Genomic DNA, 22,820 nt, shown 5'->3' with positions numbered 1-22,820 from the left:
GTGGTGTAGTGGAGCTCGCCGGGAGAAGTTCGACCGCCTGGAGATCTTTTAACATGCACTGACATCGCACAGCACACGAGCGCCTTTGCGTTTCGCCTCCATCGAAACGCGGCTGCCGCGGTCGGGTTCGAACCCGGGTACTCCAGATCAGTAGCCGAGCGCCTTAACCACATATTCACCGCGGCATTCGAATAAGTGCAGTTTTTTTGGGCTAAAATGGTACAAAAAAGAATAAGAACTTGAAGCTGACAATTTTTCCTCAGTATTGATCTCTTTTTCACTCTCGCTGGCCGAAGATTATACTTGTAGACCGCTCAGAAAATTTTGTTAGGCGTTGAAATCTTTTAGAATTTGAAAAAACTGAAACGGCGAATTTTGACGCAGATTTAAGAAAATATCTCCAGGCGTTTTTCTTCAATATTTCCCTCAAGAACCTTTCATACCTGATAACCGTAGATCAAGAAAAGGTGTTGAATTATAATGTTAGTTTAAGGGTTTAGTGCAATACATATTTTATTCAGTTACCATTTCTGGATGTTTTCATTAAAAGAGCAACGGTCGCTAGTTAGTAATTCGACTTAGAACTTAAATTTATTTATTTATTTAGTCCTCAAATGCTCCTTGGGCAGGGGTTTTACATGAGTTAGCATTTTATTTAACATATTTGCATAGACTCAAGAAGTACCTCGCAAGCAATGTTTGCTTTGTTACCTAGTTTTAATCACCTTTAACAATGATATAAGACCTCTATTTCGCTTAATAGCTTGAGGTCTCACTAATTCAAGCAAAAATAAAACTCTATTTCCTTGCTGGCTTGGATATATTGTTTTTTAGCGGTAGTGAGTTTTGTTTACTTATCACCCTTCTTTATATGTCGCCATTTAATAAATTTTGTACCCCCCACCTGACTACCCATAAAATCTTTATGCGTTTTGAGATGCGCGGCTTTTCTGAAAGTAAATATAATTGTCGTTATGGGGGGGGGGGGCGGTGAAAAGGATCTTTCAACTGGTCGGATAGCTTGGGTTAATGTAGAAGCCGGAGCGGGTTCATGGTACTACTCCATAGGCTTTCCTTACACAGTACAATGGCAACGCGGTTTAGCCCCATGACGCTCTCGTCTGTTTGTTTATACAGTACTCCCAACCTTGAGATGAGGCTGTAATCAGGTTGGGGGATATGAAAAACAGTTCTACATGCACGAGCAGAAAATCAAGACACAACAACCGTGCTTTCACAAACCGGCATGACTCACCAGAGAAATGCCCTCACTGGTAACAAAACAGCTGCTGCAATGTTCTGTGCAAAAAAAAAAAAAAATAAAGCATACGGTCCAGCGCTTAAATCATCCACGATTATAACTGATTACAACAAAGGTTACAGCTGAAGAGCTTTTGCAAATATAGCGGTCGTTGGGCACTCCAGAATGTTGGCTGGTAGCCGATTCCATTCTCCAATCGCCTTCGCAAAGAAAGAGTTCGCGAATTCCTTAATTTTATTGTGATGCGTTTCGGCGCTTCGCATGGACACCGGCTCTATGTAAGCGTGTTTATGTATACTAAGTTTATCGCAGAACAGCAAGTGTATATACTTTAATTGGTCGCGTTTGCACTGTTTTCGTAAACAATCTAAACCTGCTTTTTCTACCAGAGCACTCGCAGAAGTACGCCACCTACATGAACATTATACAGTCCTATCCACGTTCATTTGGACGGATTTCAGCTTGTTTATTTTGTCTGGAGTGTATGGGTCCCAAACAATTCTTCCATATTCTATAGCAGGCGAACAAATTTTTTGTATGCTATTAATTTTATTTCATGTGTACACGGTCGCAGCGTCCCTTTTAAGTAACGAAGTTTCACCATTGCCCTCTTTACAACATTCGACATGGGGCATGACAAACTTCACGGCTTCCGCTTCCGAGCTACGGTCATCGCAACAGATGTTTTTCTGCTTATTGCCATTTTTCAATCTCAGCCCCACCTTCCAATCTTTGCTTGAGCATTTTTAAGTACAGCCTGGTCGTTTGAATTTTTAATTTCATGATAGATTATTCAATTGTCAACATATAGCCTAACATTGACGGGTAAGTTGTGTGTTATATCATTAACGAGCAGTAATAAGAACAAAGGCCAAAGCACATATTCTTGTTGGATGGGCGATGCAACAGGAGCAGGAACAGAGAATACGTCATCAATTATACCACAATAGCATCGACCAAACAGAAAAGCTTCGATCCATGTAAAAAGTAAATTGTTTATTAACAGAGGTTTTCGTTTTGAAAGAAGCTTAGGGTGTGAGAAGCGATTGAAGCCTCCTTTGAAATCAAGAAATATTATGTCAGCATGGCTTTGAACGTCAAATGCTGTTGAGAAGTCGTGATTTAGCTCTAGGAGAGGCGTTACAGTAGCAAGTCCCATTGTGAAACTGTGTTGCCTTTCAACATGCACACAATAATAATATTGACCTATAAAACGAAAGTAGTTATTACTTATCTGCTTTAGACGTGGGCAACATTTTGCTCATTTCCAATCTAAGGGAACATCGGCTTAAGGCACGAAAGGTTGAACATGATGCAGAAATATTTACTGCAGAACTCAGCCTACCTAACGAGGAAAGCATTAGATATGCTATCAACCCCTGCGGATTGTTAGGTGTCAGCGTTCAGCAGAAGTGAGTAAATGCAACGTTCAGAAACCACAGCATTATTAATTGGCTCACAGGGTGCCACTGGGTCGAAAGGTGGTGTCCTACAGTCAAAATTTCTAAATACAGAGAAAAACAATTTACAGAAGGCGGCCGCGAGTTGTTACCATAGATATTGTGGTCTTGTGGAAAGTAATTCTGTGCTTTTCCTTGAAACTAATGCTAATACCAATAAAAAAGTCTCAGCTGTCTAATCATCTCACTGGACTTGTCTGACAAGTTGTAGCCAAGTTTTCATGCTCGCTAGAAAGTTACATTTTTTGCAGCTAAAGTTAAATCATTTCATCAACGCTTCTTTCGTAAAAGGCGCAGGCGGCGCTAGCCTGCCAACATAAGCAATTAATGTTGATATTTAGAGGATTAAGGGGCTTTCGGGGCGCATTTTGGAGTAGGAGAAGCACAAAGTACAACAGGGCTATTTGCGCACCTTTCTTAAATAAAGGAGCTGTGACTGATCTAAAAGATACGCAAGTTTGAGCTCAGCGTTTCATAGATCTGATTCCAAGCGAAACTGCCATGAAATATTTTTGAAGAAATTCTGACTCCCATTAACAAGACGTATACAAGCCACACGAACAGGCAAAGTATTCTTGTTCTGACTTAATAATTAAAGCTTTTCAAGCAAAACATGTTTCCAAGCTATTTTCTCATATTTTGGCATTGCAATAACTAAACGCAATCAAATTCACTTAGTTTAAGGTCGAATTTAGGAATGTTGCACTTTTAACGGACAATGTCCAGTAGTACTAACTGAACGAAATGCGGTCTGCATTTGGCTTTATTCTCTGAGCTTAAAACAATATAATGCAGCACTTTTTTCTTAATTCAGAATACACAGGTACTGAAGATTTTAAAAGAAAATTTTAATTGAAAACAACTAGGTTTTTAATATCCGCAAAAATCCTTCTTTTCGATTTTTTTAAAATTTTAGATGATATAAACGCCGAAATAAAAACTATTTTGCCCAGCTAAACGTACAAATTTTATCCTAGAATAATAAAGAAAAACAGATTAATACCGAAAAAAATTTCACCCTCAAGTTCTTATTCCTTCATGACCCATTATTTTACTAAAACTGCTCTTTTTCGAACAGATGACTTTTGCAACAATGTGATTTGTTCGCTGCGAAATTACACTAGTAAAAAAATGTTTTACCCTGCTTTCCACAGTAAATTTTGTATACTATTATTGATAAAACATTCAGGTTTCACAAATTTTTGTCTTACTCTCTGCAGGGGGCCAATCCGAACAATAATAATAATTGGTTTTGGGGGAAAGGAAACTGCGCAGTATCTGTCTCATATATCGTTGGACACCTGAACCGCGCCGTAAGGGAAGGGATAAAGGAGGGAGTGAAAGAAGAAGGGAAGAAGAGGTGCCGTAGTGGAGGGCTCCGGAATTATTTCGACCACCTGGGGATCTTTAACGTGCACTGACATCGCACAGCACACGGGCGCCTTAGCGTTTTTCCTCCATAAAAACGCAGCCGCCGCGGTCGGGTTCGAACCCGGGAACTCCGGATCAGTAGTCGAGCGCCCTAACCACTGAGCCACCGCGGCGGGGCGCAATCCGAACAAGCAATTTATGCGAAATCGCAAAAGCGACGTTTTTAAGTTCGTGTTTTAAGTTCTTTTTAAAGAAAGTATGGCGTTTCCTCCAAAACTAAGTACTATTTTCTTGTGTGGACACATTTGGCCATCAGGTATAAAAATTTCTTTAAAAACGAAATTGTCATGAGATATCGGCCGCAGCTTTTCTCTGAAGACATCCACATATACAACATGTTTTTTTTTAAACCTTACAGTTCTTTATTTTTAAAAACGTGAAAGAAGCGTGAAATTCTGTTGAGCTAGACTGTAAACAAAAAGGACATTATGTACCTCATGTGGATTAACATTAAGACGAATAATTAGCCTAAATTACCTTATAAACAATTTATTTTTCATTTTAGTGTGCGATGTTATATTGCGAAAAAGACGGCCATCAACTGGTCCCTTTGTTTTCAAAGTTTCTTAATCGGCAGTGTGGTTCGAACTATCGAAGGTCAAAAATACGAGACGGCTATTCCGCATTACTTATTTTAAAATGTGTGGCGCTGCGCGTGGTATCACCGCCGAAATCAAGAAAATCAGGCCGCCGTATCCCCGAAAACTTCTTAACCTTATCCGCGCACCTAACTTCATGCCGCCCCCGCTGTGCTTCCCTTCTCTTCGAATCCACTCCGTAGCCTGCCCAAGCCCATTTCTTCTTTATTACAAGGATATCTTTAACCTGCGTTTGTTCCTTCCCCCACTCTGTCCCCTTCCTGTCTCTTTACGTTACACTTATCATTTTATTTTCCATAGCTCGATGTGTTGTCCTGAATTTAAACTAACTCTTTTCATTATCCTCCACGTTTCGGCCCTATAGGTGACCACCCGTAAGATACAGCTGTTGTACACTTTTCGCTTGAGGGAAATTGGTAAACTGCCATTCATTACGTGAGAGATCCTGCCAATTGCGCTCCACCTCATTCTTATTCTTCCGCTTGTTTTACTCTCGCGATTCCTATCCGCAGTCAGTATACCTTCCAAAAGTAGACGTATTTTCTTACCACTTCTAGCGCCTCGCTACCAATCGTAAACTGCTGTTCCCTTCAGAATCTGGTGAATATTGGTTCGGTTTCCTTCATATTAGTTCAGACACACCATTACGCTCTTACTGAAGAACTGCAGATTGGGTGAGAACGCTACAATTCATGTTGGTTCAGCAGCGCAAACAGACAGGACAGAGGAAAGAAGGGGCACACAGAACGGCGCCCATTCTGCGATCAAGCGACGCTCTGTGTGTCCCTTCTCTTAGATTGTCCTGTTTGTTTGCGCTTTTAACCACCATGAAATGATTTTCCTGTCTAAGTCGTAGATACGCTTTCCAGTTCATCCCCCGAATGACTCAGCAAGTCAACGTCATCACCGAATCGGAGAATACTAACGCATTCTCTGGAAACTCTTTGCCCAAACTGTTCCCTATTTATGCCTCTAAATGCCTGTTGTAAAAAGGGGTCAATAGCATTTGTGTGATCGTGTCTCTCTGCTTGATATCTTTCTTTATTTTGATTAAAAAGGGCGTCAGGCACCCCATATTACTAAGGCATCACCACATGACTAACCACCACACACTCATCATCCTTTGTACCTAAGGAAAGTAGCAGTGTACGGGTGGCCTACTGGATAGCGTTCCTGGCTGACTATCCAACGGTCTTTGGTTCTAATCAAGGCTAAAATTTATGGAAAATTTCTTTTCTTATGGAAAGAGGGCACCTAGTTGTTCACGGGTATCTGCGCTCGCCGTGCGTGTATCGAGCCATGAAAAGCAAGGTGCTTCCTTTTTCCGGCGCTGTCTTCCCGCGCCGCTAAAGGAAGTATAGGATCGCAGAGCGTTGAGACACGGCGCCTTGCAGCGGCGAGGCTTTCTTTCTTTGCTTAATTGCGCTTCGATTGTATAGTTTTAGCGAAAGTGTGGTTTGTATTTTTTTCCGTTTCGAGGCAAAAGCCCTACTTGTCCCATTACGCGAAATGCCGGCGATGTCTGCATGTTTATGGAGACGGTACAACATGAAGCATGACGTCATCGGCAATGCGTGCCTCTTCAGGAAAGTAGTATTAAGGTGATCAAGGTGTACTGCTGTAGAATAAGGGTGGATTTTGGTGGATTAATAGTTGATTACATCGGATTAAGCTTAATTAGGAAGAATTCTGACGAATTGCGGTGAATAAAGTCTGGGTTGCGTTGTATTAAGCTGAATTAGAAAGAGAGCGGTGGGTTAAGAATGGAGTAATTAGTTTGCGGCACCTTAGATTAAGTTGGATTAAGTACAATTAAGAGTTAAGTACATCGGAATAATTTGTGATAGGTTGATTAACTTGAATTACTGTGCATCGTCGTGGATTAAGTGTGGATCAATTTAAATTAAATCCCAGTAGTGCGGATTAATTTAGAATACCGTAGATTCTGGTGCATTAAGAGTGGTTTATATTAGATTAATTTGTAGTAAGATGAAATAGACTCGATTGCAGTGGATTAACCACATATTATTACAATCCACCGCAATACAACTTCATTCGCTCTACTGTAACCTAAACTTATGTAATCCACCCTTAATACACCCTAATCTTTCGTAATGCACCATGATGCATCCCGTTGCCACCAAATGTGATGTAATGCGCTCCTAATTACTGTAATGCACTAAAATTTAATTTAATCCATCATACTGCAACTTGATTGAATGTAAGCCACTCTTAATCCTACATAATTAAAAAAATCCACCTTACTAAACTTAATTCATTATAATATACTCTTCATACACCTTAACTGAACTTAGTCCTGCGTAATACGCTCTTAATCCACCATAATCCATCATAACTTTCCTGATGAGGTAGGCACTGCTGATGATGTCGGCCTCTTTCTTTTGCACCATCCACGTACAAAAGAGACGCCGCAGGCTTGCGGTAGTAAGTATATGGCCTTAGCGCAGAATTTCAAAACATTAGAATACGCTTTCGCATCAGCTGTACATGCGAAGCACAATTTGAACAGAGAAGTAGGGCCTAACCACTGCAAAGCACCGTCTCTCAACGCTCTGTGACCGGAGGCTTGCGATAGCGCGGCGCAGCGCAAGCACCTTGCCATGACACTTGTTTTTCGCGGCTCGATGCACGCACGGCAGAGTGCGAAGAGACCGGCGAACATTGTGGCATCCTCTCTCGTACCGAGCGCTAACAGCGAAGCATTCGAACGAATGCATATATAGTTACTTCATCATGCGTGCTACATCGTCAAACGGGCACTCTCGAAGCGAGCGCCCGGAGAAGACACCAGCGCCACCGTGCGGGCCCGCAGCCGATCCGCTACTGAAGCAGGGGGCCGTGTATTTTTGAAAACGACTGTACCTCTGAGCGACCAAAGAATACAGTAGATTAGGCATGGCATATCTGAAAGTCATCCACTAGATGAGAGTGCAGAATGCCGTTTGATAATATCTTTCTGTCGTCGCGTAGGCGCGTATTTCTGCAGCGTCCGGTGTTCACAATGTATCGGCTCTAGCAGGACAGTGGTAAACATTACACAACTCCACTGAGGCAGGGAACGAAATTAAATTGGTGTGCAACACAACACCCCTTCTTCTTTTCTCCTCACTCGCTTCTGTTCTGCTCTGCTTAGCATAAGCGCCCTTGCCTCTTTGAGAATTAAGGACCTCCACGTACCTTCTAGCCACGTTCATTAACCCATAATGAATGCGTTGCATGTAAGCAGAATGAAAAATTTCTTCCTTTTAGGGCAGCAAGTAGAAAATCTAGCTTTAGCGACCAACTACTTCTAGCCAGCAATTGCTTACACTCAGCGCCAAAGGGATGCATGAACGCGGTGTGTCACTAAGCTCCCCTTGAGGAAAAGTCAGAAAGGGTGGTTAAACTACTAAGCCTACTATGTAGACTAAATGAATATAATTGGATAAAAGGAAAGTCAGAAGGTAGGGCTAATTCTATTATTGATTCCTGCAACTACTCTTGGATGCTTTTCGATGCTATCAACAAGGACGCAGGGAAGTTGCTTATTAGAGGATAAACATAGCAATGTTCCTTTCTCAAAGCCTAACAAGTAGAAAAGGGCAAAGCAGCAAGGCTTACACGCAGGTGGCTCACTCTTTTGTCTTCTGCGTGCAGGTAAGAAGACGTTTTCGAAAATGTTTCCCTCTAGCGAGCGCGGTCTTTTTGTGTTGCCGTACCCTGCTGTACTTCTGGATTCTCTGTATGACATAGCGTACCTTGTAAAGTAGCTATTGCCTGGCAGAGATATCGAGAAAAATCGTGGGCCCGGGTTGTCAGGGCTTTCAGAGCATCTAAGTCAAATTCATGCCGACATAAAGGCAATAAATAAAAGAAGGACGACTTACGTCGGTCGACGAAAAACTATAACGTCTATAACAAGCCTTCACGAAATATCCCAGCTTGAACTAAACGACTCGCTAGCCTATAAACACTTGTATCATCCCTGCAGAGGGTTTGCTCATGCACGAACAAAAACGCGAACATGCCAGAAAGAATGAATCATCAAGGAAGCAGAAAAAGCCTGCAGTAATCCTCTACATGCATGCATTTTCCCACAACCTCAAGAAGTTAGCGCAACGTTTAGATGTTCGTGTAGCGTTTTCCGCTCCGTGCAAGCTGTCAATGCTTAGCCGCATCAGCATTTCTGTGACTGAGCCAATGGATGCATTTAAGATAAAGCATCAAAGCAGGTTTGTAGTTTGTATTGAAGGGCTCGTTTATGAACTTCCACTGTCTTGCGGCAAAATATACGGTTTGGTTTGGTTTATGTGTCCCAAAGCGACTCAGGCTATGAGGGACGCCGTAGTGAAGGGCTCCGGAAATTTCGGCCACCATGGGTTGGTTCTTTAACGTTCGCTGACATCACAAAGTACACGGGCCTCTAGAATTTCGCCTCCATCGATATTCGACCGCCGCGGCCGGTTTCGAACCCGCGTCTTTACGTGGGTTCTTGGGACAAACATAAAAATATATGTGGGACAAACAGGGCGTTGCCTGAATGACAGCTTAAGAGAACACAAAAGGGATTTGACTAACTCTAATGACCGCAACCAGGCACTTCATTGCTTCGATTGCACAAAGGGAAATAAGAAAGTCTGCAAACCCATGTTTGATAAGTGCCGAACCTTTAAAGAAGCAAGGACCGAACCACGAGGGAAATAATTGAAGCTCAAAATATTTTAGCTCTGGGTGACCTTTGCGTTAGCCCACCTTCTCTTGCTCTGCCAGGAAAAGAACGGGCATACTTGGATAAGCGCGCGAAACGCGATTAGCATTCATTCTTACTATTCTCTCTCTTTTGTGCACTGTATTAGTTTTCCACCTGTCGCGCATCAAGCCGTCTGTATGTATACATTCAAGTTTCATGAATAAGCATAGTTGAGAGTCAGCGCTGTGTGTGTCTTGTGTGTCCCTTCTGCGTCCGCGTCTTTTGCGCTGTTTAAACAAAGTACAAACAATAACAACGCGCCGTGAACGAAAAGATCGTTAAGGATACTTTAAAGTTAGATGAGATTGCAATTGAACGCATTCGCCGACTTGGCAAACCACAGGTAAACAAAACAAGGCAAGTAATTTTAAAGCTCTTAGATTTCTGAGAGAAAGTGAAAATTTTGCGCTTCCACAAACTGAAGCGGAATGACTACGCCATGAGCGAAGATTTTTCACCCCGTGTTCGAGACATTCGGCGAAAGCCATGGGAATATGGGAAACTGAGGAAGGACTCCGGCGATAAAGTGGCCTTAGTATATGAAAAACTAAAGATCAAAAGATCAACATCCATCATTATTTTTGGGAAGAAGACAACAATGCTGTGGGGAGGGGGGGGGGGGGGTCTCCCATTGTGCCATCGTCAAATGAACCTAAAAAACCAGGACGCCGGTATGCGCACCCTACATCCACGCCGTCCTCATAACAACCTTTATTAATGTTAACGCTCAAAGTATTGGTTCACGGATTCTCTCCGTGTAGGGGGCAGAGGTAAAGGCAAAATGCCTGACAGAGCCTCTGCGCCCCCACAGTTCAGGGCAGCATGACGTATCATTTACACACATATCTGAAAAACGTATCTTCAACACACAACAGACAGCAATGAAAAATTCCATTATTTAGTACGTGTGCCTTCAAAGCCTTCCAGTGCTTGAAAATGATTTTTAAAAGGCAGAAGATACGTAAACAATAAATATTATGTAACATTAGAATTCACTTGCATCAGAAGTCAAGAAAGAAAAGGAAATCATAGAATTCACTGGTCTGAAAATAAATAGCATATGAAGTAAATAGATCAGTACATATAGACATTTCCGTAAAGAACAAGGTTTAGACATATATGCAATGTAAATGCTGAGACAATGGCAAATATATTATACAAGCGCTTAGAGAAATAATATAACATAATATAACATATAACATAGATAATAACATAAATGATAACATAGAAATAGCACAACATAATGCAACATAACTGAGGTTACATGTGTTATTAGGGATGAGATCAAGGTACACAAAGTGAAAATGCAATGTCACTCCCCACTAATAGCTTTTTACAGTCTTTTTTGAGTTTGTGGAAGGGTTGTGTGTATTGTATGTTAAACTGATCACTGTTTAATATATTAATCGTTTGATAATTCAATGCTTGCCTTCCGTAATTAGTTCTTGTGGCGGGCTTTAGATGGTGTGGTCTACGTATTGGGTATGAAGTGAAACTGTCGACAGGTAGTGTATGCAGCCTATTTTTATAAATCCACTGGAGTAGCTTGAAAAAATAAACTTGATCTGCTTTAAGCATGCTATATTTAATGAAGAGCGGTTTTGTTCGGAGTCCTCGTTTGTCCCCCACCCCCATAGTTTTCACACATTCTCAATATTTTCTTTTGTACAATGATTAGTTGTAGTTTGAAGCTGTCGTAGTTCCCCATACTAGAATGCCGTAACTGAGTTTTGAATAGAAGAGTGAGTAATATACTGCTTGTTTCAACCAGGTGGGTAGTATATTTTGTATTCTATACGTAAACCATACGCCCAAGAACTTTTGCTCTGTAACTTCTTCCAGTAACGTGTCCTCAAATTTCAGATGAACACAGTAGGGATCTCTTTTATTTGCTGGCTTAAAAATTATATGTTTCGTTTTGCTCATGTTTAAACTCAGCCGGTTGCTTTTAACCCACCTGGAGAGGTGTAAGAGGTAACTGTTAGCTGATGATTCTATGACCTCTTTTGTCGCGCCAGTGAAGAAGATATTAGTGTCGTCAGCATACATTATTATTTCAGGGGAGTTTGGTATTGACGTTATATCTTTTATGTATATAAGAAATAACAGGGGTCCTAAGATTGATTCTTGAGGGACGCCATATTCGACTTTAAATTTTTGTGATACCAGATGGTCGACGCATACATACTGATACCGATTTGAGAGGTAAGATATAATTAAATTCTTCGCTACACCTCGAACACCATACGCAGCAGGCTTCTTAAGAAGGATATCGTGTTGTACAGTGTCGAATGCCTTTTTCAAATCCAAGAAAATCCCCAGAGTAAGCAGTTTGCTCTCAATATTTTCAATTATTTTGGCCTTTATGTTTATCAAAGCGAGTTCTGCCGACTTATTCGTTTGAAAGCCGTACTGCGACTTCGTGATTATTCCGTGTTTATGAAAAAAAGCCGTAAACCTATCATTAACAACACGCTCAAATATCTTGGAGAACACCGGCAAAACAGATATCGGCCTGTAGTTGGTAAGCTTTTTCTCATCACCGCCTTTGTAAACAGGGGTGACCTTAGCTATTTTTAATTCATCTGGGAACTCACCACCTGTAAGCATCTCGGTTATTATATGGGTTAATACAGGACTAATAAGATGACGAAAGAAGAAGGCGCCGACCAAAAGAAAAGATGGGATGACGTTTCGGCTCCCCCACGGGAGCCTTGATTGTGAACAAGGCTCCTGTGGGGGAGCCGAAACGTCATCCCATCTTTTCTTTTTGTCGGCGCCTTCTTCTTTCGTCATGTACCATCCCGACCAGAAGGGTTTCCGTCAGACTCTAGACTTCACTAATAGGATGAGCGACATACTTCACAGGTAAGGCCTTTATTTCGTCTTCCCCGCATGCAGCTTTGTTTTCTAGGGTCATAATTGTTTCAATTTCAGTAGGTGTCGCTGGTGTAAGCATAATGGAATCAATCTGCCCTGTAGTCATGAAATATTCCACTTCTGAGTTTTGACCGTTATATGCCCCTGTGCTAACAAAGTGTCGATTCATTTCATCAGCAAGCTCTTTCCCAGCTACACTGGTATTATCGATTATAATTTCATTCACGATATGTGTTTTTCGCCCTCGGCCCGTTATATCGTTCACAGTATTCCACAGTCTACGTTGATCGTTTTGAATGTTGCCAAATTTTTTTTCGTAATAATCATCCCTTGCCGTTTTCAGATCGAAGTTTAATTTGTTTCTGTATTTTTTAAACTCTGTCAATATGTCGCAATTTCGAGAGCTAATGAAACTGTGGTACATGTTATTCTTTTTACGTATTCTTTTGTATAAGTCTGCAGTTATCCATGGCTTTCTAACTTTTTTATTTCTTTTTTTCTGCTTTCGCAGAGGGAATGCTGTATTGTAGCACTGTTTGAATTTATCCAAGAAGATCTTGTACGCCGTTGCTGGGTTATGCTCATTGTAAAAGCAATAAATTCAGTGATAGTTTGCGCTCTATCTGTCATCTTCTGCTCCTTCCAGTGTATGTTTTGTCCTGTGCGCAACGCCATCCCAAGAAAGCGGCCTTGAAGTTCGAGATTTGCAAAAAAAAATCCATGCCATTATACAAAGCGAGTCAACCATTGGAGTTAAAAATGTTAACGCGACCACGAAAAAAGCCATAGGACATGAATAAGTGAGAACTTGTTTCAGCGCCACAATTTATACGATGAAAGTTCATCGCAATTTAGCAACGCTGTCATATGGAAGCAACTGAATAACCAATTTACTGCTGCTCTAAAGAGGTTTTTGTATATATCTAATAAAAGCCTCTGTACACGCGTGTAGTTTGTTGCTTTTCTGATACTCTCACTTGCATATATATATATATATATATATATATATATATATATATATATATATATATATATATATATACTATATATATATAAAAAGAAAGCTGGACTAGTTGGTGCTGGGGCACTGGCGGCGACATGTTAGCTTGTTCGAATGAAACAGCGGCCAGAGACAGAGAAACAGACGGGACACACTCTAGACATCATAGCCGTAGATTCGTTATAGCCCGTGCTGACGATCTTCCACGGGTGATCGTCATTCCTTCGTTATATCCATTATTTCGTTATGAAACGTTTCGCTAAAACGAGGTTTGGCGGTAATTATTTTCTTTTGTGTATGTGTGTGAATTCTTTCGTTCAAATAACAATTTTTAATGTCAGTTAGTACTGTAATGCGAAAAGTGTTTACCTTGTTCAGTATTTCATTGAGTTTTTGTTCAGTTTATTCTAGTGTGCATGCTGAATAGGGAACTTATTTTTAACTTGACCAGCAACTAGCCTTCAGCTATGGGTCCAAAAGGCTGTTTTGAATTTCAAGTCTTATATAAGTAAACACAGTGCGTCTTATATAAATACATACAATTTCAAAAACAGAACGTCAGCATCGGCTCAGCAAAGTACAGGGTACTTCTAAAGCTCCCAGCCCGCAGGGTGTACTTGTTGAGCGCTATAATAGGGCACATACGACACCTATGAAGCTGCCGAGGTTCTTATCAGTGAGAATGATGTCTCTCCAACCTGGTACAAAAGATTTTAAGATTCGCGCGTGCCCTGTAGGAACTTCCTGTAGGCCCCTCTGTCGCCATTGCTGAAATGACACATGCCTTCATACAAATCAAACGTCCGTGTTGGTACCCATGTGATCCGAACGTCCTGCCTTGTTTTGATGAGTGTTGTAATTATTCACTACAAGCAAAAATTGACATAAGTGACACGAAATAGCCATTCTATATTTAAACTCAAACTTTCACTAATGAACCACTAATTAAAAATAAAAAAATCACTATTAAATAATCTCTAATAATTAAAGTGGAATCACGAATAATACAGATTTTAGGGTTTTTGTTTGGCTGGAAAACGTTTTTCTCAATGTGCCGAGGAAAAGGGGGGGGGGGGAGGGGGTTACAACTGCATTTTTTTAACAGTTGCAATTGAAAAAACGGTTTTTGTTCGCTCAGAAATAATTCGTTCTTTTTATGAAACTACATTTTAAAAATACATTTCAATCCAAAATATTGCGTTCCAATAGTGGCCTCATGCTTTAAAGCCTTGTAACCATATCAGTTTTCTGTGCTTATGTAAATTTCACCTGTCATGTTTGCCTTTTTGTAGAGCTGCTTTCTCCACTCAAACATTTGTTGGTCATGTTTTATAGCGTGTAATGCCCATCTGCTAACGTCTCTAGTAGGGATTCTCTGTATTGCAGTTAATAAAGAGAAATAAAAATAATGATTACATCTAAACCCGCCATTTCACCGCGTACTTGTGAATCCTGTTGGTTTCACAACAGGAAGAAATCAGCCCTCAACAACTTTAGAAGCCTGTTGCTCTAAAGCGCTTGCTTTGCTGTCTCATTGGCGCTTGTCCCCAAACACTTGTACGAAATATGTACACGAATGCACTCAAAATACCTAAAACTTTCCAGATGTTAACCAACAATGTGCAGCCTTGAGAACCACAATGCAAACACCAAACACTGATCAGCATGGTGCCGCATAATGCTGCCCTCCCAGCTCCTGAAAGGTGGCGTCCGCTTGTTGCTGGAGAGATCCTCGGTCCATCGTATTGCCCGTTCTAACCAGGGCAGAAAAAGCTCTGAGAGATTAAGCTGAGAGCTGGGAAGAAAACGACACTGGGTTTAGTTACATACCAGAGAGATGCATTTACCAAAGTGGAGTGTCATCATTTACTTTCTGTCTGCCTCGCCTCTCTGGTCGGTGCTTTTTTGAAACGGTTACATTCCATAGGGTCCGTAGAGGAAAGATCGTGTTTATCTATGAGCGAGCTACAAGTAGAGGTTGCGTTGAGTCGCGATCATACAAACCCGCACGTGCTGACAGGCGCTCTTGAGGATTCCTGCCTTCGGGAGAGGACGACGCCGATTGTTTTGCAAAGACTGTAGTTGGTCAACGCGTGCTTCCAAGGTGGGCAGCTCATAGCCAGCGGATGTTAAACATGCGGTCCATAAGGGGCCCGCACATTGGCCTTAGCTGCTGTGCAAATGAACAGCGCGTGGCCGGCAGGTGTAAAGTCGCTAGAACGAATTTCTTTGTTTCAACAGATCTACGCCACTGTTCCGAGTGGTAACGCCTGCAGTCCCGCGGCGAGGCTTTCGGCTTCTTTCCGCTTGTCCAGCAATGTAGCACTCGGTTGCAGTCTTTCGTAGTCTCAAATCGGGCCCTGAACCACGTGGACGTTTCCCACGAGGAAATTGCATCGGAGCACGCGAGGCTCAGCTCAGGAGACGCTGTTCGTAATAGCTCTCATTAGCTCTCAGCGGTGCATGCCGTAGTGGCACAAGCACAGAGGATCGATGGACACGTTGGCGGGCTCCGTCACCAAGTGGATAATCACAGGACAAATATCGCGCCAGCAACTGAAAGTGCAGTGAAAGTGCAATATAGAGAGTAGGAGCGCGGTAAACATATGTTGACACAATAGAGACAAGATGCATTTAATAAAAAAATCTATAGCAAGTGTTTTTGGCACTCTCATAATGCTAGTTGTTATGGCACAGACCACTTTTTTTATCGGTGTGCAAATGTAGGTACTACCAGAGGACAAAAGTTCTTAAAGGGGGGGGGGGGGGTTATTACTTTTTAGCATCTACTGAAGCACCGCCATACGGCTTCAAAGCAAAGCTATACAGCTTCCTTTGTAGCGCGATTGGCCTGATGAGTTGGTGTCCTGGGTTCGATACCCGCACTAGAAAGCACATTTCTTCAACTACAAAATTTTGATGTAAGCTTTGTATATTCTTTATGTAGCCATATTGCGGCGCTTGTATGCGTGATAATGAGCCAATACTCAGTTATTGCAAACCTTTTCTAGTTTGGGGGATTCCCATAAACTTTTTACCAACAATAATTGTGAGTTATTGGAAGTTCATATTTTTTGTTTTCAATGAAAGGGAATGCACCAAAATGTTCGCTCTTTTGGTCACTTCACAACTTTCCCAAAACGTTCGCAGACGAGGCTCCCGAAAGCATAAAAGAAGTTACTAAGCTTCTAATGGAAATGACTTCTAAATTTATGGATGCCATGAGTGAAATCAAGGTCACCATAAACAAGTTGAACTCATTTAGCGATGCTGTACAGAATGAAATGGCAGCAGTGAAGGAATCAATCGATTTCATGAACCCTGCCTTTGAGGACTTCAGAACAGAAGTTAAAACGATGAGGCTTGAACTAACAGAAGTAAAGAAGAATAATCTGGAAATTCAGCAAGTAAACAATAAGCTGACGAACGAAATGAAGGAGCTAAGGACACAATTGGTTGAACTGAAGCAATACAGCAGAATGAATAACATTGAATTGAAAGTAATCCCTGAAACTGATAATGAGAACCTCGGTAGCATGATGACACAGGTATCTTCCTACCTACAGGTTGAGCTTTCTCCTGAGGAAATTGACGCGATACACCGTGTTCCAACCAAGTCGAAGAGACCTTCAAATGTAATTGTGAAGTTTAAGTCAAGGGCCCCACGTGACAGAATCTTGCAAGCTGTGAAAAAGAACAGGCTAAATACTTCCGTGCTTGGCTTCCCAGAGAACGATCCCATTTTTGTCAACGAACAAGCTATTGGAGTAAAGCAAGACAGAGGCTGGAAGTTCGCATGAGTGTCTGAAGGCAAAATCTTGAGGAGCAAAACGGAAAGCTCGAAAGTAATGCACATAACTTGTGAATGTGACCTGGAAAAAAAATTGTCCAATTACCAATGCTCTTGTGTTTTGTACCTGTTTGCTCTTACAATGTCTTTGGCCAGAGAAGATTATGATCTGTAAAGCAGATACAAAAATACGCCAATAATTCACTGTAATATCCCCAGTGTAAGGAAGAACCTGAACCTTCTAGTGGCTTCTTTGACGAGATATTCCCAATATTTTGATAATGTAGCACTTACAGAAACCTGTCTGCAAAAAGATGAGAACATTATGCTTCCCGGCTATGTTATGTTATCTCATCCGAGAGAATAAAAAAACCGTGGTGGTGGTGTCGCCTTTTTTCTCAAAAATAATCTGCCTTTCTCGTTTTTGGCACCAGTCACCCTGAGTAATACAGACATAGAAATAATGTTCATAAAACTGTCCCGGTCATTCACTGTTGGAGTTACTTATCGTACACTAAATTCACGTCCTTCGTCCTTTCTTGATAAACTTGAAGGAATTTTTTAAACGCTTACTACACGCTCAGAGCGCATAATTATTGTTGGCGATTTCAATATTGATACAAGTACTGAATGCCACAAAGTCTACGCGAACCTGTTAACATCGTACAATTTCCGGAAAATGATTAACACACCCACGCGTGTAACTACCTCCTCTTCATTTATTGTTGATCATGCATTAACAAATATATTGACTGGGATACGCGCTGGGGTTTACAGCGAACCCATCTCCGATCCCTTCCCACTTTTTGTTGCTGTTGACACTGATATAAAACCAGAGCGTGAGAGCAAGAATTGCCTATCTAAAATAGAGTATGCCTTTCTGCATGAAAGTCTACTGGCCGTCGACCCCAGTGTAATATACCATGACGATGTCGATACAGAGTTTAGCAACATAATAGACAAGCTTTCGCAAATGGTTATTAACTGCAGCAGAAATATTAGTGTTCGCTCTTATGAAGCGCCACTATGCCTTTGGATGACTGAGCCAATTCTCGCCGTTATGAAAGAAACTGATTCATGGTACCGAAAATTAAAGCCCCCCCCCCCACCCAACGCAAAGATAATTTTTACTATCTAAACCAATTTAAGAGCCTGCGCAACAGATCCGTGTCGATGATGAGGGCACGTAAAAAAGCATATTACACGCGTCTCGTTGAACAGGCTTCCGGCAATTCGCATAAGGTCTGGAAAATAATAAATATAGTCGCTGGCAAAGCCAGTTTGCACCGTGTTCTCCCGGAGAGAATAGAAGGCAGTACTACAGAAATATTTAATTCCTTTTTCACCAATATCGGCCCGTTCTTAGCTGCTCAACTCCATGAATCACAACAACTAAATGCTGCATCCAATCTAGTTCTCAATACTTTTGGAATGTTTGAAATCGAACCGGATGAAATTACATCCATTATTCTCAGCTTACCAGGCAATAAATCTGCCGGACTGGACGGAATTTACACACACACACTTAAGGAAAACACTGATATCTTGGTACCCATCTTATACAAACTTTTTAATCATTCATTAAAATGTGCAAAGTACCTCTCCGCGCTAAAGATTGCCAAAGTTGTCCTGGCATAGAAATATGAAGACCGATCTAATCCGTCAAGCTACAGACCCATTTCTGTCCTAAATTTTATTAATATTTACAAAAATATTCTATCCAACAATATTCGCAAATTCTTAGAAAAGCATAACTTACTCTGTCAACAGCAACATGAATTTCTAAAACATCATTCAACGGCATCTGCTGTCCTAAGCTTGACTCAATTAATTCAGCATTACATGAAAACAAACTGGCCGCCGTTGTATTTGCTGATTTTAAAAAAGCGTTTGATACCGTGAATCACGCTATTATGCTCCACAAATTAAACCATTATGGATTCCGCGGTGAAGTCTACAGATTACTTTGTAGTTACATCGAAAACCGTCAACAAGCTGTAGTTATGAATAATATTATATCGTCACTTCTGTATTTACAGACCGCGGTTCCTTAAGGATCCGTTTTAGGTGCCATGATGTTTTCGCTATACTTGAATGATTCGCCGAAAGCCCTAAGTTGCTCTGATATTTTAATGCATGCAGATGACACTGCGATCCTAGTTACAGCTGACAACCATGAGGATTTAGAAGCAAAAACAAAGCTTACGAATAATTCAAGCAAAACCAAATATATAGTAGTTAGCTCACGAGCAAACGCCAATGACAGCAACCAAATTAACATTTTCATTAACGACCAGTCACTTGAACGAGCACACTCATTTAGTATCTTGGTGTCATTCTATATGAACACCTTTACTGGAAAAATCAGATTAGCGCCGTCCGTTCTAAGTTGGCTTCTTGCTGTGATGCCTTATTACAGGCCCGCGATTGTTTTAATACACATACACTGCGTACCCTTTATATTGCCCTGATTAACAGTCATTTAACATACTGTGTAGAATCATAGAGTTTGACATACAACACATACCTTGATTCTATCCGGCGATTACAAAAACCTGCGATCCGAATTATAACACAAAGAAAGTATAACGAGCCAAGTAGACCACTTTTACAATTAACAAATATCCTTCCTTTTGACCTCTTGCGGAGTTTAAAGATAGCGGTGTGTGTAAACAACATAGTAAAATATAATCAACCTTTCAATGCCTCCCTGTTTCGCGCTGCTTCTCGACTCACAAGAAACCTCACACATAATAACTTTAATCTGCCGCCGAGTAATAGCATCTACAGCGAAAGATTGGTGCAGTTTTCAGGAGCCAAAGTTTGGAATGCTTTACGTCCAGAAATAAAACAGTCCCATGAAATAAATAAAACTTTAAGAACAAATTTTATGAGCCCTATTTGGCCTCTGGGGTAGTCGTTTTCGGTTTGTATTTCTTGTACAGTGTTGTTCTTGATAGATCTTTACTCATTCTGCTGTAAAAATGCACATTATTTTGTTTTCTTCTCATTGTAAGCGGTATTTTGGTCTTTCGCCGCTGATTTTGTGCTTTTCATTTTACATAAGTGCTGTGTCATTTCCATTATGTATTTTGTTTCTGAACACTAGCTTCTGGCTATGGGTTCAGTCAGTGTTTTGATGATTTGTATGGCAAGATTATGAATAAATGAGATTGAAAATGAATGAAATGAACCATGCCATTAGGCAATTGGCATAGAACTGAACGAGCACAAAGAGAAAACAGCACCGCTATGGATCACTGTGGATTTGTTTCGTCCACCTAGGCTTTTTACCATGGGGCTACGTCGCACGCCACAGCGGCGTTTTCTCTTGCCACCTTTATCGTGACGGTGGCGCCGCCACCGGAATGTCGCACTCTGCGGCCGGACACGCCGCATCTGCTGAACCACCGCAGTGGATTGGTACTAATGAAACTATAAGATATCAACCAATACGTAGAAAGAGAATCCTTATCTTCAATGGCAAACATGTTCACGTGCAGGAAGAGTATTATTTTCTTTTTTCATGGGCACTGTAAAAGGAACAAGAACAGAAGAAGGCGTTTTTTCTATTCATGGTAAAAGGTAGGGCAAAAAGAACAAGCACCGAAGAGAGAGACAAGCACTCGTGTCGTGTCTTGCTCTTCCGTTTGTCCTTGTTCTCCTTGCGCCACCTTTCACCATGAATCAAATTCAGCTCTCCCAGCTTTCCACCTTACTACCGTTTGTGAAAAAGCCCGGCCCTCTAGTCGCAGAACGCGAAAGTGGGCTTCAAAACGAAATGCAGCAGAAAAGCAACGTATCAAGCTTATGGTATACCTTCCGCGAAGGAATTGCTGGAACAAAATGTTTTCAATCGTTTTTTTTTCGACTGTCTCAGGATAGATTCTACACCCTAAAGAACAAAGGTGGCACATCTTTCTTCTCCCATTCCTATCGAAGGGCCCGTACAGTCATCCACAGACCTGTCTAGAGCGCCGAAACTCCACGCAGGCTGCTCTGCGCAGCGCGCAGTGCGACGTCTAGCGGCAGCGCGCGGTTCGAGATAGCACTTGTCTGATGCCAAAACGACACTCAAAGATGCGCAATATCGAACCAGGAGCTACCGTTAGACGCCACTCTGCGCTGCTGAGCGCAGACGGTACCGGGGTTCGAGCGCTCTAGATAGGTCTGTGGACGACTGTATACATAGTGTGATCCTTTCTACCGGAAACAAAATAGACGGCTTGCAACTTTAGGTAAGGTGTATTTTATTTTCCGACAGTCGAAACTTTTATCGCACAGGTAGAATACTTGTCTCTGCGTAAGCGGCGCCTTTATGACAATAGCGTGCGATTCTAGCAAGCATGACGGACTAGGGGAGCAACCTCACAGGCACTACATGTCGAAAAGCTACTGACACAGGATCTGGCTACCACGGGTGCCCGGCAGCCTACTCCTCGATTGACAGCCTGCCTCTCTTCCAGAGTGGTAAAAGAAACTCGCAGGAGTTGGGGGAGGACCCTTCCGCCATGAGTTCAGCAGTCCTCTCTTTCGGAATGCATTATATGGTCTGTATGTCCGGAAACCTTACACCGATGACCGTTGGTGGCTGGCAAACGTCATCCAGTTGCACATAGCCTTCCGATTGGTCTTTTTTCCTGTCAGCAGCCACGGCCGAGTGGTATGCCTCACAAGAAAGACGATATCACGGACGCAGATGTAAGTGCCGGCGGGGAGAGGCACAGCTCTCTTGTCAGCACTGCCATCTCTGATCGTGATTGAGCGACGGCAATAAAGTTCGATATACAGCCCACAGTAGAGGGCTGGACCCGCCGTCGAACTGTAATTTGCTGCCGCGTGTCCAGTTTCTCAGCTGCCAACATGACTTCTCTATTGAGAAAGAGATTTGTATCGTAATTTGTAAGCGTAGTTATTGAGCGTCCTTTCTTGTAAGGAACTTAAAACAGGACTTTTACGCCACTCCGCAAAATTTATTCCTTATGAGCAAAATCATTACAGATCAGAAAGCTGCACTTTTTATGTACCTTCCAGCTCTTGTAGCTTGAAAGCAATTGCGTACTAACCTCCGTTGGAACACAAAATGGTTTCAAATGATCATTTGCACAGAAAACGGAGTGAAGCCTCATGGTTACCTGTTGTGCTGAATGTGTATAAAAACCTAATAAACTCTAAGAACTTCATTCTATTTTCGTTAGTATTTCTAACGTTCAGAGATAATGATGAGATAATGACATATGCGCTAGACTGACATTTTGTTTCCAGCCTAAGAACTTGACTGAAGACAAATGCTGTGCTTCAATCTTCACGTGATTCTTTCTTTTGTCTTAATAGTTAGTGCTTCGAGTTTCTAATTTATCTTGTCCACAGCTTTGTCCTATTGTAACGATGCTGCCCTGCCCAACCACAAAGAGAAGCATTGATGCTTATGCGAGAGGATTATTACCATGTATCTTAGCTTTGCAATGAACTATTATAGTTATTATTGGCAAAGTGGTGGAGCTCTAAAGGTAACCTGGTGGTTACAGACATTTGAAGTCTTGTTCCTGTTTAAACGAAAAAAAAAACGCCGTGTGCATTACACTAGTTTCGTTAGTTAACAGTCCTGGCTGTGATCTGAAGTAATAATAAAAGAGAGCGGCCGTGTCT

The sequence above is a fragment of the Amblyomma americanum genome, chromosome 6 (genome assembly GCF_052857255.1).
Source record: "Amblyomma americanum isolate KBUSLIRL-KWMA chromosome 6, ASM5285725v1, whole genome shotgun sequence".
Taxonomy (NCBI): Eukaryota; Metazoa; Arthropoda; class Arachnida; order Ixodida; family Ixodidae; genus Amblyomma; species Amblyomma americanum.
This window is presented reverse-complemented; position numbering follows the sequence as displayed.